Raw genomic sequence first — 12,350 nt, forward strand, 5'->3', positions numbered from 1 at the left:
GAGAGGTGAGGACTTTCCTAACCCAGATAAACTATCTTTCAGCCATTGCTTTATACCAGCGCTACACTAAAAGCTGAAGTAAACACCTGATTGGCTGCCCACCAGCTGTCGGGGTGGAAACCACGTGCTGCCTTTATGTCCTTGATTACTTCACTCAATGGTAGCAAAACTCAAAGGCACACAAATGGCTGCCGTCCTAAATGTCCAATCATCAAAATCAATGAACACTTCAATGTGTGACTTTTTACCAAGAACACAAACATGTTACATATGCAAAATTACAAAACCATGCGTCTCACACACACACATTTCTCTAAACATCGTATCCCAGGTTTATCATTATCATCCCTGTGGAAACCCGTTTGCCGGAGGAGAAATGCCTCACTGGATTATTCATTCCTCTCTTATTCATTAGTTGTTGTCCTGGGCAGCAGCCAGGGCTGCTGTTGGCTGACAGCATAGCTGATAGGAATTAGTCTCCTAATAAAGCGAGAGAGTGGAACGCAGCCCTGCAAGAAATTACAATCAATAGCGACTCTCATATCATCATCCGATATCGACCACAGATTGCAATGAGAAGCACACTGCCAAGCTTTTTACACTTCAACACAAAAGCGTGTTTAAGAACATATTTACATACGGTCACACACCCTGGGAAAGTTCATTAAAAGTTTCACAGCAGCCCACCTGACCACCATGCAGAAAGAATGTGGGAAGTACAAGGAAACCAATCACCACCTTTCCTACCACACCGTATACACGACACCTCCTCATGCATGAGTCAGTGACCTCTGTGCTTTCTGCTACCTCCGTTGACAAAGGCAGAGATACGAACGACATAAATGTTTCTCAAACAGCTTGAAGCAAATGCCGAAAAGGCGAAGTCACAATATGAGTGACATATTACAAATGAAAGAAGTAAAGAGCTGTCTCATCAGATGGATATATATAAGGCGGTGTCAGCTCTCTCTGTTTAATAAAGAATCAAGAGCGAGGAAGGATTTTATTCTTTAATTTAATTCTCTACCCAGCGCTGAAATGTTTTATTAAATCACTGTGGAAGGTAAAGATACGTGATTTTGCACATCTCTGTGAAATTATTAAAATCAGCCGGATCGTTTCAGGTCATCTCAGACTCATTTTAGAGAGGAAGCAGTGGAAAAAAAAAACCTTCCATTGAGGCCAGGTGTGTTGTAACAAAGAGCTATATGGTGTTTCTGGGATAGAGTCTGAGGGATGATTGGGCCTCAGTGAGACAAGCGGAATGGCCGTCTGAGGATGGATTGCCGTAAAGAGCAGAGCACTCCAGGTCATTCTTACAGCCAGAGGATTGTTGGGAAGAGCAAAGATGTTTTTGATATGTAACGAAGGAGCCATACAAGCTGATCAATACACCGACCTTTCTGAGACGGATTGCCCGATGTTCTGCTTCGCCCTCAGCGTCGACACCCAACACAAGTCCAACACTCATCAACCATGGTTTTTCTCTGGTCCAAATATCTACAGCCAGCTCTCTGGCAGTGACTTTTATCTTTCCATGAGACTTATATTGTACTTGGCTCTTTTCATTTTATTTCTGTCTCTGAGATACGAGCGCACACGCACACACACACACACACACACACACACACACACACACACACACACACACACGGTTTCATACCTTTCGAAGTCTTTGCAAAGACTCATTTTCGGCAGACTTTTACTCGAGCCTCTTAACCTGACCTTGACTAATGCAATGGAGCACCCAGCAGCATCCCTTACTCCAATCCTAAAGACTCATCCTTAACCTTAAAAACATGCTGAATGTTGTCAGATCCTGCAGTTTGGCCCCCGTGGCAGAGGGGGGGGGTCAAGTTTTCTGGTCCTCATAAAGTTTAAAATACAAGTCAAGCCACATAAAGCTTGTCCCTAAATGAAACCAGAGAAAATTCGATCCTCATCAAATGAGGGCATTTGACCTATTCCCCCGGGCCTCCATACATGAATATTGTACATCTTTGTTCAATACCAAGGGATGAGCAGAAATCCCACTTGGAGTTGAAAAATGTCATTTACTTTCTAATTAATATTTCAATTAACTAAGTAATTTCCAATTCATTTCCTGAAACCGGCAGAGCTGAAATGAAACTGACCCCGTGCCCCGGTATCAATCTCACCGCTATTGACCCTTTCAAATGAAGCTTCAATTGAGGATCAACCGCCCATTTAGAGAAAGCGTCAATAATCGACGTAAACCGGGGCCCATATTACCATAGGCATTAGCATAGACATTGCTCTTGTGGCTCGGAGGTGATTTGAATGTCTGTGAGTGTGACTGACCCGCCCTGCCCCTCCGGCTCACGCTCCATGGGACGCAGGGGGCGCGAAAGTCTAATCAATACGCCTTTTAATTATAGCGGCCCTCAGCCCACGCTTCTTCACGGTTGGGAGACGCGCAATGCCACAGCTGATCCACCACGATCATTTCAGATGGAGTGGGTTTTCACCGCTTCAGTAACTTGTCTCTTTTAGCCTGTGCTATTATAGACAGCAAATTGTCCACTCCCCTCTGTAGGCTTGGTAAAATGGGCCCATTAGTTGTGGCGCTGTTGCAGGGGAGGAGTTACCTCAGTGTTTGTTAATGGGAGTCACACTCATACTTCGTTTTTCAAAAGGTCTTACAGAACTCATTTATAAATTGTGTAGTGGCTCTAAATCTGTTTTCCATCACTGTAAACAATTAAGACAAACAATATTCAAACCTGAGTGTGAGGGAGCCTGTATTACTTTTTGTTGTGAGCTTGCTGTATTGTGTGTGTTTTTTTTTTCTGAGGACCCCACTTTCTAAATGTATTGTAACACTTTTATTGTTGTTACGGTTTTATTGAGCCCGCAGAAACCAGTATATGGCCCAGGGATATTACAGCGCTTCAGGGACAGAAGCCTACTGGTCAGTTTATGGGTGTCGTTAATACAAAAACCACAGTAAACAGTAAATTTTGCACTAACAGGTTGAAATAGCAACAAAGGCTTTATGTACACCTGCTGCTGGACTATCTTAAAGCTTATACCCAGGTTTTCTATGTCTTTAACATCTTTTTAGGTGATCTCTTTTGAAAATGTTATTTATAGTATTTATGTGTTCTTTTGCCTCAGTTTTCACAGCTAAAAAGTTGGCTTTTAAAGAATTTGTATCATATATGCAATGCTTACTTGAAAAAGCTGCAAAGAGCGTTTTCTGACTCGACTGAAGATCCATTCATCCATGGGCTGCAGGAGTCTTTCCTAACAACAGGTGAGGACGGGGCGTGCGCTGGCACACAGCAGTCAGTCCATCACGGGGAAAACACAGAGAGACAGATGACCACATCCACTCAAACATTTTGAGTTACTCATATCACTCACACTGTTTGAAAAACCTCAACCTGAAGTAGCCAGATAAGGATCAGATGTAAGCTGCGCACAGAAAGGCCGATCAAGATTAAAAATGAGGCCAATATACTGAGATTACAATCTATGAGGCGAGAGGGTGATGTACAAGTACTTCCTGAAAACATGTAGCTTCTATTTACAGTAATAATTCAAGACACATCTTTCTGTAATCTAACAAGAAGAGTCCTCTTGAGTATCAGTTAAAGGATGTCACAACAAGGGGATTAAATAAACTTAGACATATTACAGGGTTTAATTTGAAACTTTCCTTTACCTTTGTGAGGCACCACTTCACAAAATGACTGAAGCACACACTGAGTCTTTGGTTGAGTGTATTTCCACTTTCCAACATGGACTTCCATACAGATCCACTAGATGGCGTACTTTCCCTGTAGTGAATGAACCTGCCGGAGCTCATGACAGCCTCTGAGAGAGTCATCCAAATTTAGCTCAGTAGTCCAGAGTAGCGAAAATACAACCGCTGCAGCCCCGAGGCTATAGCTGACATAATATTCTACATTTCACAGCAATACCGCACATCGTGAGCCCAGAAAGATAAAATGTCAGTTGGCCTTGAATAATTTAGACTTGCCCTAACAGACAATGTGGTGTTTAAATACAGGTGAGTACCACAAAACTGCACAAAATACTTGTTTCGGGATTGTATTTGCTGATTTACGCAGACCCGACTGATTGTTTTCAGCATCTGGTCGTCAGTCATTTGTCTCCCTTTGGCAGCGCCACTTTAGATGAGAGACATTATTAGTGAAAGATCAAAGAGCACGAGTGCCTTTTAGACCACCAAAGCTCCTTCGTAAGTCGCCGTAGCAAGGTCTCCCTCCCTCTTCATCCTCTCATTATTTGTGTGCTTTGATCATCCAGTCCATATCTCACCCTGTTGCTTCTTCATATCTTTCGACAGACACATGCAGGTTTTCTGTACATCAACCACACGACTGCCTTTGTCTTTCCACGTTTTCTGCATTTCTGCCCCAAGCAGAACCCCCAGTCGTTCCTAATGTTCTTCCTGCAGCCCTTCCTCTCCTGTGACACCCCACTATTTGTTCCTCGGCTGAGTTAAGCAGGGTCAAATCAAAGCTTTAATCCCTAAATATGTCTGTGTGTGTGTGTGTGTGTGTGTGTGCGTGCATGCGTGCGTGCGTGCATGATAAAGCGGGCCCCTCCTGTTTGAGCTAGATTATTCTAAGTTCCTGACCTCTGGGTGGTGAGAGGGGCCTATGTTTGGAAACACAGGCACTTGTCTTTGTCTCCTGAACCCAGCGGGGGAGCTCGGCCAGGGGCCTCTCTTGTTAGCCGGGGTCCACGGATGGACTCGGCCTCTCCTCGAGCTGCCGTTCTGTCCTCTGATCCTCGCCGCCGTGGTCTTAATATTAACATGCTGTGAATAAGCAGACAGCTGGTTGAGCAGGCAAACAGTCACTGAGCACACACACACACAACAGGATGAGTTTGACTTGCGAGCAAAAACATTGATCCAGAGTCCCCCCTCACTGAGAGGCAATCTGGCCCCAATAGCCATTCAAGTGTATCTGCTTGATCTGATGTTTCCCGATAAGAGAAATTCCTCCCAGGGTATGTGTACGCGGGTGTGAGCGAGTGTGTGTAAGAGATATTGACTGCTGAGTGACATGGCCGTATAGATCCCAGGCAGCTGCAAAGGGTTTAAATGAGGCCTATAGCGTATCATTAAATCGCTACGATAATGTCGAAGGAAACACTGCTAAAGTGTTTTGTCTTTTTTTTATCCTCTACACTAAAGTGTGTACGTGTGTGTGTGTGTGTGTGCGTGCGTACCTGTGTAAGTGTATTGTTGTTACCTTCTCACCTTGCTGTCGTGTAGATTATTAAGCAACATGTGGATTAAGATCAAATAACCTGCATATTTCATTAGTCGAGACGATCAACTTAGACTGACTTCTGTGTCATTTCTTGTTGTGCATCCAACCAAAGATTTGCATCGAAAAACAAGAAAGAATCAAGGCTACTTGAAAAGCTCTTAGCAGTGATTTTTGGGAAGTAGCTCTGCCTTTGTTTGGGGGAACTCTTTCGGCATAAGATCAATAAAATTCACTCTGTTGATGTTTTTCTTCTGAGACAGTTCCCTTTAAAGAAGCACTTCACCAATTTAGTATATGAGGATTGGCTTGTTGGTCATAAGGACGACTCTTCAGGATGTAAAACACATAATTGAAGTCTAGGAATCCTGATGAGGATGCAAGGTGCGGCTGAGAGTTACACAACTTGTGATTTTTGCATTCTGGGTAAGGCAAGTTAAGGCGGTATGAAAGTTTGGATATCTAAGCATCATTTACACATTATGCTGTGTGCTTTACTGGCTGTCTAAAGGTGCTACACAATACAGTCTTTGCTTCTTTCTATTCAGGAAATCATTGCAACTGTCATCAGACTTGACTTGTTTTAATGCTCTTTGTCCCAGAACTGACGTGAGGTTTAGACTGAGCTGGACGTTAAGTCTTACTGTTATCATTTCCCATCAGATCGTTCTATCACATCGACATGTGCTGCCTTAAGATTTATAAGTGCAGAATGTGCAATTTAAAAAAAAAAAAAATCCATTCAACACTTGTCACGACATCTTTTGGAAAGACATCAAATCGATATTGAGATACGTCAATCTGGAGCAAGGTGATGGACTGGATAATGTCGTCCACAGCATGACTAAGAGCAGGCAGGTAATGAATGTGTTTGCTCTGTGGCATACTGTCCTTTGAATAACCTTCCCCTTGAAAAAAAAAAAAAAAATGAATCGAGTACTTTTAATGCATTTGAGCATTTACTAGATGGAAAGTAGTAATGAGTTTCCATGAAATAAGAGTAAAAAGAGACAGATGGATGCAAACACATGCAGCTGCATTTAAGCCCATTAAACTCTGACTAGGAGTGTATTTTCCCTGGATGGCTGAGGTGATATCCTTCTCCTCATGCAGAAAGTGTTTCAGCCTCAGATTTCATATAACTCTGTGATCGTAGTAATTCCAGAGAAAACATTCAAGGCCACAACTGCAGCAAACATCTTTGTGCTTCAGTTTTTTTATTCACTTTGATTATTGAAGGGGAAAGTGTTAGTACGCATTTGCACTGATGAGTTCATACGCACGCACGCACGCACGCACACACCCACGCACCCTCTTAAGGCTTCAGCAAACATTACTCGCCTTCATTTCCCAGAGACTTAGGCCGAATCCCATTTCACCCCTTAGCCCTTCCCCTTGGCCCTTCCCCTTGGCCCTCCGCCTATGAAACGGAGTGCTAAGGGGTAGGGGAGAAAGTCAACCCCTCCGAATTGGGACACCCCTCCGACAATCGCGTACGTCATCAGTAGTCGCCGCTGCCGATGACGTAGGCAGATGCGACAATTATCTGCCGAAGAAGAATGTTTTTCTTACATTTTAAAACTTTATTAATTGACAAAATACTGACATTTATGAACGTCTTTCGTTGCGGACGCCGCCATCTTGCCGATCTTGGAAGGCTTTCTGAGAAATCTGTCATCCAGTGGCGCCGGTGGCGAGGGGCGCTTGTTTTGTTCACCTGGACCGTGGGGTTAGTTCACTTCCGCATTGGCGGGGGCGCTCGTTTCCCACCCGCGCATTCCAGGCGGGCCGTGTTGAAGAAACCAGCTTATTGAAAATAATCGTCTATCTGTTGTGTTTGGAATGCGCCTGGAATGCGCGGGTGTGGAAACGATCACTCCAGTCAATGCGGAAGTGAATTAACCCCGCCCGCCAGGCATGATCTAGGCTGAAAGAACAAGCGCCCCTCGCCATCGGCCGATACCCCTCCGTTTGGAGTGTGCCTCTCGAGAATCTCCTTTTGGAGGGGTGACTGGCCCTCTTTCTTGGCCCTACCCCTCCGTCATAATGACAATTGGGACACTCCTACCCCTCCACGTGAACGCGCAAAACGAGGGGTAGGGCCAAGGGGAAGGGCTAAGGGGTGAAATGGGATTCAGCCTTACTCCAACCTTTACCCTAATTACTACCTACCTAAACCTAATCCTTGGCCTTTTCCTGACATTCATCTTAACCTTTCATTATCACAACCATAAAACAAATCCTCAACTCAGATCCTAATGTCTTTACAATATGTGGACTTGCTCTGTGTCCCCGTAATGCGTGGCGCGTCACAATAATGGGACGCTGATGACAAACTTAGGTCCTCGCAACATGAGAAATATCCACACAGACATACACACACCCACACACACACACACTTCCAGATGGCAGAGGTGCTACGGTTATGAGCTGTGCTACCACAGGTAATGCGATCGCGGTGCAGACAGGATGATGTGTTTATATCATCAAGAGTGAGACAGGATATACGAAGGAAGAAAAGCAGAGAAAGGGGAGGGGCGGACAAGCGCAGAGGTAAAAAGCAAAAGTAGCGGCAGGCAGGAGAGAGGGGATCTGCTGTATGAGGAACAGAGGAATCCATACAGGAGGAGAAACGGATGGATGATAAATGAGGAGCAAGAGAGGAGAAGATGGAAAACAGGAGAAAGTCTCCCTGCCAATCAGATTATGGACCAATTGTTTCACAAAGAATTGCTTTGACCTGAAACCTGCCGGATCACATTCACTTCGACACACGTATACACATTCGCAGATGCACTCAGAGTCTTTTCCACGCGGCCGTATGGAGATAAATGTGTCTCACTTGCATCCAGTCTGGTGTTAAGTGCACGTATTAGGGCGTATCAGCATTCATGTATGTGCTCGGCGAATGTGTGTGTGTGTGTGTGTCTGAGTGTAAGTAAGTGAATGAGTAATGAGTGAGTGATGGATGGACGATAATGCACATTTAGCCTCCCTCACGAGGCCTCGGAGCGCTTGGATGTCTAGCCGGATTCACACATAGAGTTACACAAAATTGTGTTTGATCAGACAGCTTTCTCACTGATTCATTGTGGGCCTGCGTCTCTTCCCTTCTCCTCTCCCTTTTTTATGCTTACCTTGCACTATATCTACCCACTTCTACATCCTTTATCTTGAACTTCTTATCTTGCTTCTCTCTACATATCCATCCGTCTGTCTCACCCGTGCCGTCTGCTTCTTCGTAATGGACCTAATTTGTTTAGAGCACCAAGAGTGTCTGTCCATTAGCGCTTAGCCTCCTCGTGCCGGGCTGGATGGTGACAAATCGCACCAACATGTGTATTTGCTCCGTGTGCATCATTCTGACTGTGCCTCTGGTGAAAGAAAGAGGAAAAAAAAAAAAGAGCAGACGCCCCCTTAAAAAGTGGCTCATTCAAACTAAAAAAAAAAAAAAAAAAAAATTCTTTCTAATTACCTGAAATCAAATATTTTGCAATCTGAAAGGTTACCTGCAGCTTTCAGCTGCTTGGCGCTCATTGTTTGGTTTGTAAGACTCAGATTTTCAGACTCTCTCAGCAGCTGCACTTCACTCCACTGAATGAGGCCGTCGCAGGAGTTTTGACTGCTTCTGTGTGAGGAATGTGTCGCTTCTACTTCTGCTGCTTATTGCTAATAAAATATCCAAAACTGAGTTACTGCAGCTCCAGTACATCAAAGCGTTTCATGAGAAGTCTTGAAATTTATTAATTTGCATGTTATTTGCTCAAAGACAAAGTCTTTTTACTCCTCACCATAATCACAGATTTTATTATTTGTATTATCTTAATGTGCTTTAGTTTCATTACATGTTAGTATTATTTGCTTTTGTAGTTTATTATGGATGCTAAGAGGACTCATGTGCTGTAATGTAAGTGTATGTTCACATCTGTGGATGTATTTATAAGTATGCATATGTACAATAAGTATGTTTAAATGTAAATAACAGTAACAATAAAAGTAAAAAACTTTGGGTAACACTTTACTTGAAGCCCCCCTGCATAACACATTATAAGTACATTCATAAAGCATTATAATGCCATTATAACACGTGTAGCTGTAGTTATAAACATTCATAGATGATCACAATGCCAGGACCAAACCCTAACCCTAACCCTAACCTTAATCCTATGCTGTATACTGCTGTATAGTGAGTTATAAAGCATTGTGATCATGTATTAGTGTTTATAACTACTTATAATGTGTTATAAAGAGGGGCTTCAAGTAAAGTGTTACCAAACTTTGAAACAGATAATAACAAAACCCCCAGTATATTTATCCCTGCTTTCAGAAATAATGCCCTAGGATAGAAGTTCAAACAGCAGGCAGAGCACAGGTGTAACTGATAACATTGAAAGAGCATTACCTCTATTTTGTTTAGGAGAGCTAATTTCAGGGTCTTTCTCTGCTGGCTGGTTTAGTACAGGGGTGAGATTATTGCGGTTTGTTCCGTCTGTTTTTCCTGCAAGAGTTGTAGTTTGATTTGATTCAAACAGAAATAACAAACAGGCAGATTTAGTGTGGAAAAAGCAAACGCAACAGGACACATAATAGTAAACTCTCATAATCAAAAGTGAAAAACATATTACTGTATCAGCAGGTGTGGAGATTACCCTCAGGTGACAAAGAGAGAGGGATCCAGAACTATGTTGTTTCATAGGCAAACGGTGCCAGCAAAGATTGCCTTCCTCCAGTTGGCCATTTGAAATCCCCGTGTTGGGTCCCTCCAGATGGAAGATGCTATCGGGGCTATTTGCTTATCATGCGGGGAGGTCACAGACCTGCGGAGGACGGCGATGAGTTTACAGCAGGCGTTCAAACAATGTGAAAGGAACCTCACCTGGTTTCAGATTGCCAGAAATCCACCAGCGAAAAACTGAAAATGGAATACAGTTTTTAACATCAACCAAGAAAGATTTTTTTTTTTTATCTAATTTTATAAATGTGTATGTTTCCCTTTGCGTCTGTAATTCTGCATGTTTTGCATCTGAACTTATAAATAAAACTGTTTGGTAACACTTTACTTGAAGCCCCTCTTTATAACACATTATAAGTAGTTATAAACACTAATACATGATCACAATGCTTTATAACTCACTATACAGCAGTATACAGCATAGGATTAAGGTTAGGGTTAGGGTTAGGGTTTGGTCCTGGCATTGTGATCATCTATGAATGTTTATAACTACAGCTACACATGTTATAATGGCATTATAATGCTTTATGAATGTACTTATAATGTGTTATGCAGGGGGGCTTCAAGTAAAGTGTTACCAACTGTTTTGCTGGGCCTATTAAGATTAAATATGGAATGGATAGTCAAAGTGAGAAACACAAGTATTAATATTTATGGCTCTGTTCTGCTGCAGCATATCAGAGTAGTTTATAAGCATTACTGTTCTGAATCAAGCATCTGATGCACCACTACCCATCTGTGTCATCAGACATTTCTCTGCCAATAGTATTGAGTTATCACAATTAAAAATGAACACAATAGATCTGTTGACCATCAAAAGAACAAAATAATTAAAAAAATAATAATAATCAGACATCAGGTTGAAATTTTGAACAGGAATGATCCAATGGAGCACATTGTTTATCGTGACTAACAGACTGTCGTCGTTATTGTGCTAACGGCTTGAGCTCAGAATGGATCAGAAACTGAGATAAGAGCCTGCATATCCTGGTCAATACCAGGATAAAGGCTTCACACAAAACAAACACACATACTCAAAAACACTGATGCTATCAAGGATACTGATTCCCATGTTTACACTGACAGGAGCAAAAACCTGATGACTGCAGGTTCAAGTGATCCATATGCATGACATTCAAGACTAAATACCTTTTCATGGACTCCCTAATGTAAGCCGCTCTATCGATATAAGGCATTGAGACAGCAAAGCAGTGAGTTGGGCATCTCTCCGTCCTTTCTTTGCCAACAGGCTGTCACTGTTTGGGCACGCTCCAATCCTACATGATGACTCCATCCTTCCTTTCGCCCGTCCATTCCCCTCTTCTTTAATGCCTTTGATGTGATGTGAGATTGGCTGGAGCTAATAACATGAACCACTTTCTCCCGTCGGCTTACAAAAAGAAAAAGAAAGATTCAAGATCATTTTGTGAGGAGCATAATGACATTTTCATATGCGGAGAGGAAAAATACTGTAAATAACCCTCTTTCTGTTCTAAAATGCTTTTCAAATTGTTGTTGGTACCCGCTGGCGAATCTACATGTTTTCTCATCATTGGCTAATAGGTCAGCTCCAGCGGGAATGTGATACAGGAAGGCAAGGTCAGCTTTCATTGATTGTTAAATCATTTCTCTGTTTGAGAAGGACACAACCGAGATGGTAAGACACTGACTGCTCCTCCTCGGCAGACTTACCGTAAATACCCCGTGCATGGACTCCGCTATACGCCAGACAGCATTCACTGTGCACACGAGTCAGCATTTACTCTATGTGCTTATGTGTGTGTGTGTGTGTGTGTGTCTGTGTGTGTATCCATCCCCAACAATTTGATCTCCGGCAGCCAGAGAAAATCAGGTGAACAAATACGGCCTAAATGAGAGGACACTTGGAACGGTGTGAATATCCTCCGCTTTCAGCCGCTCTGTTTGTCTGTCTGTCTCTCTGTCTGTTTGTTTGTTTGCCTCTCTGTCTACATAGCTGGCGTCAGTCTCGAGGAGATCCTCCTCCTCTTTCCTGCCCCCTTTTTGTGGGCAGAGCTGGCAGACACCAGCAGATTTTCCTCCCTGAATAGCTGTTTTTATCTCGTCCTCCCTCCCTCTGTCCCACAGACTCTTCCTCCCTCTATCTCTCAGGGTGAATGGCTGTCTGGACTGAGTTAAAGGGGTTTCTTTGCTACTGAGACCTAATGCTGAGTTATTTTTCTCTCTTTTTTTGCATTCTATTTAAAAATATATACATTGACGATTGATAGCCAGCTCAGAAATTCCAGTGTTAGTGTTAATGCCCATGTCAGGGTATAACTCACCCCCAAATTAATCAATTAAACTCGACAAAAGGACCACAAACATGT

This window comes from Salarias fasciatus, chromosome 18 (assembly GCF_902148845.1).
Source record: "Salarias fasciatus chromosome 18, fSalaFa1.1, whole genome shotgun sequence".
NCBI lineage: Eukaryota > Metazoa > Chordata > Actinopteri > Blenniiformes > Blenniidae > Salarias > Salarias fasciatus.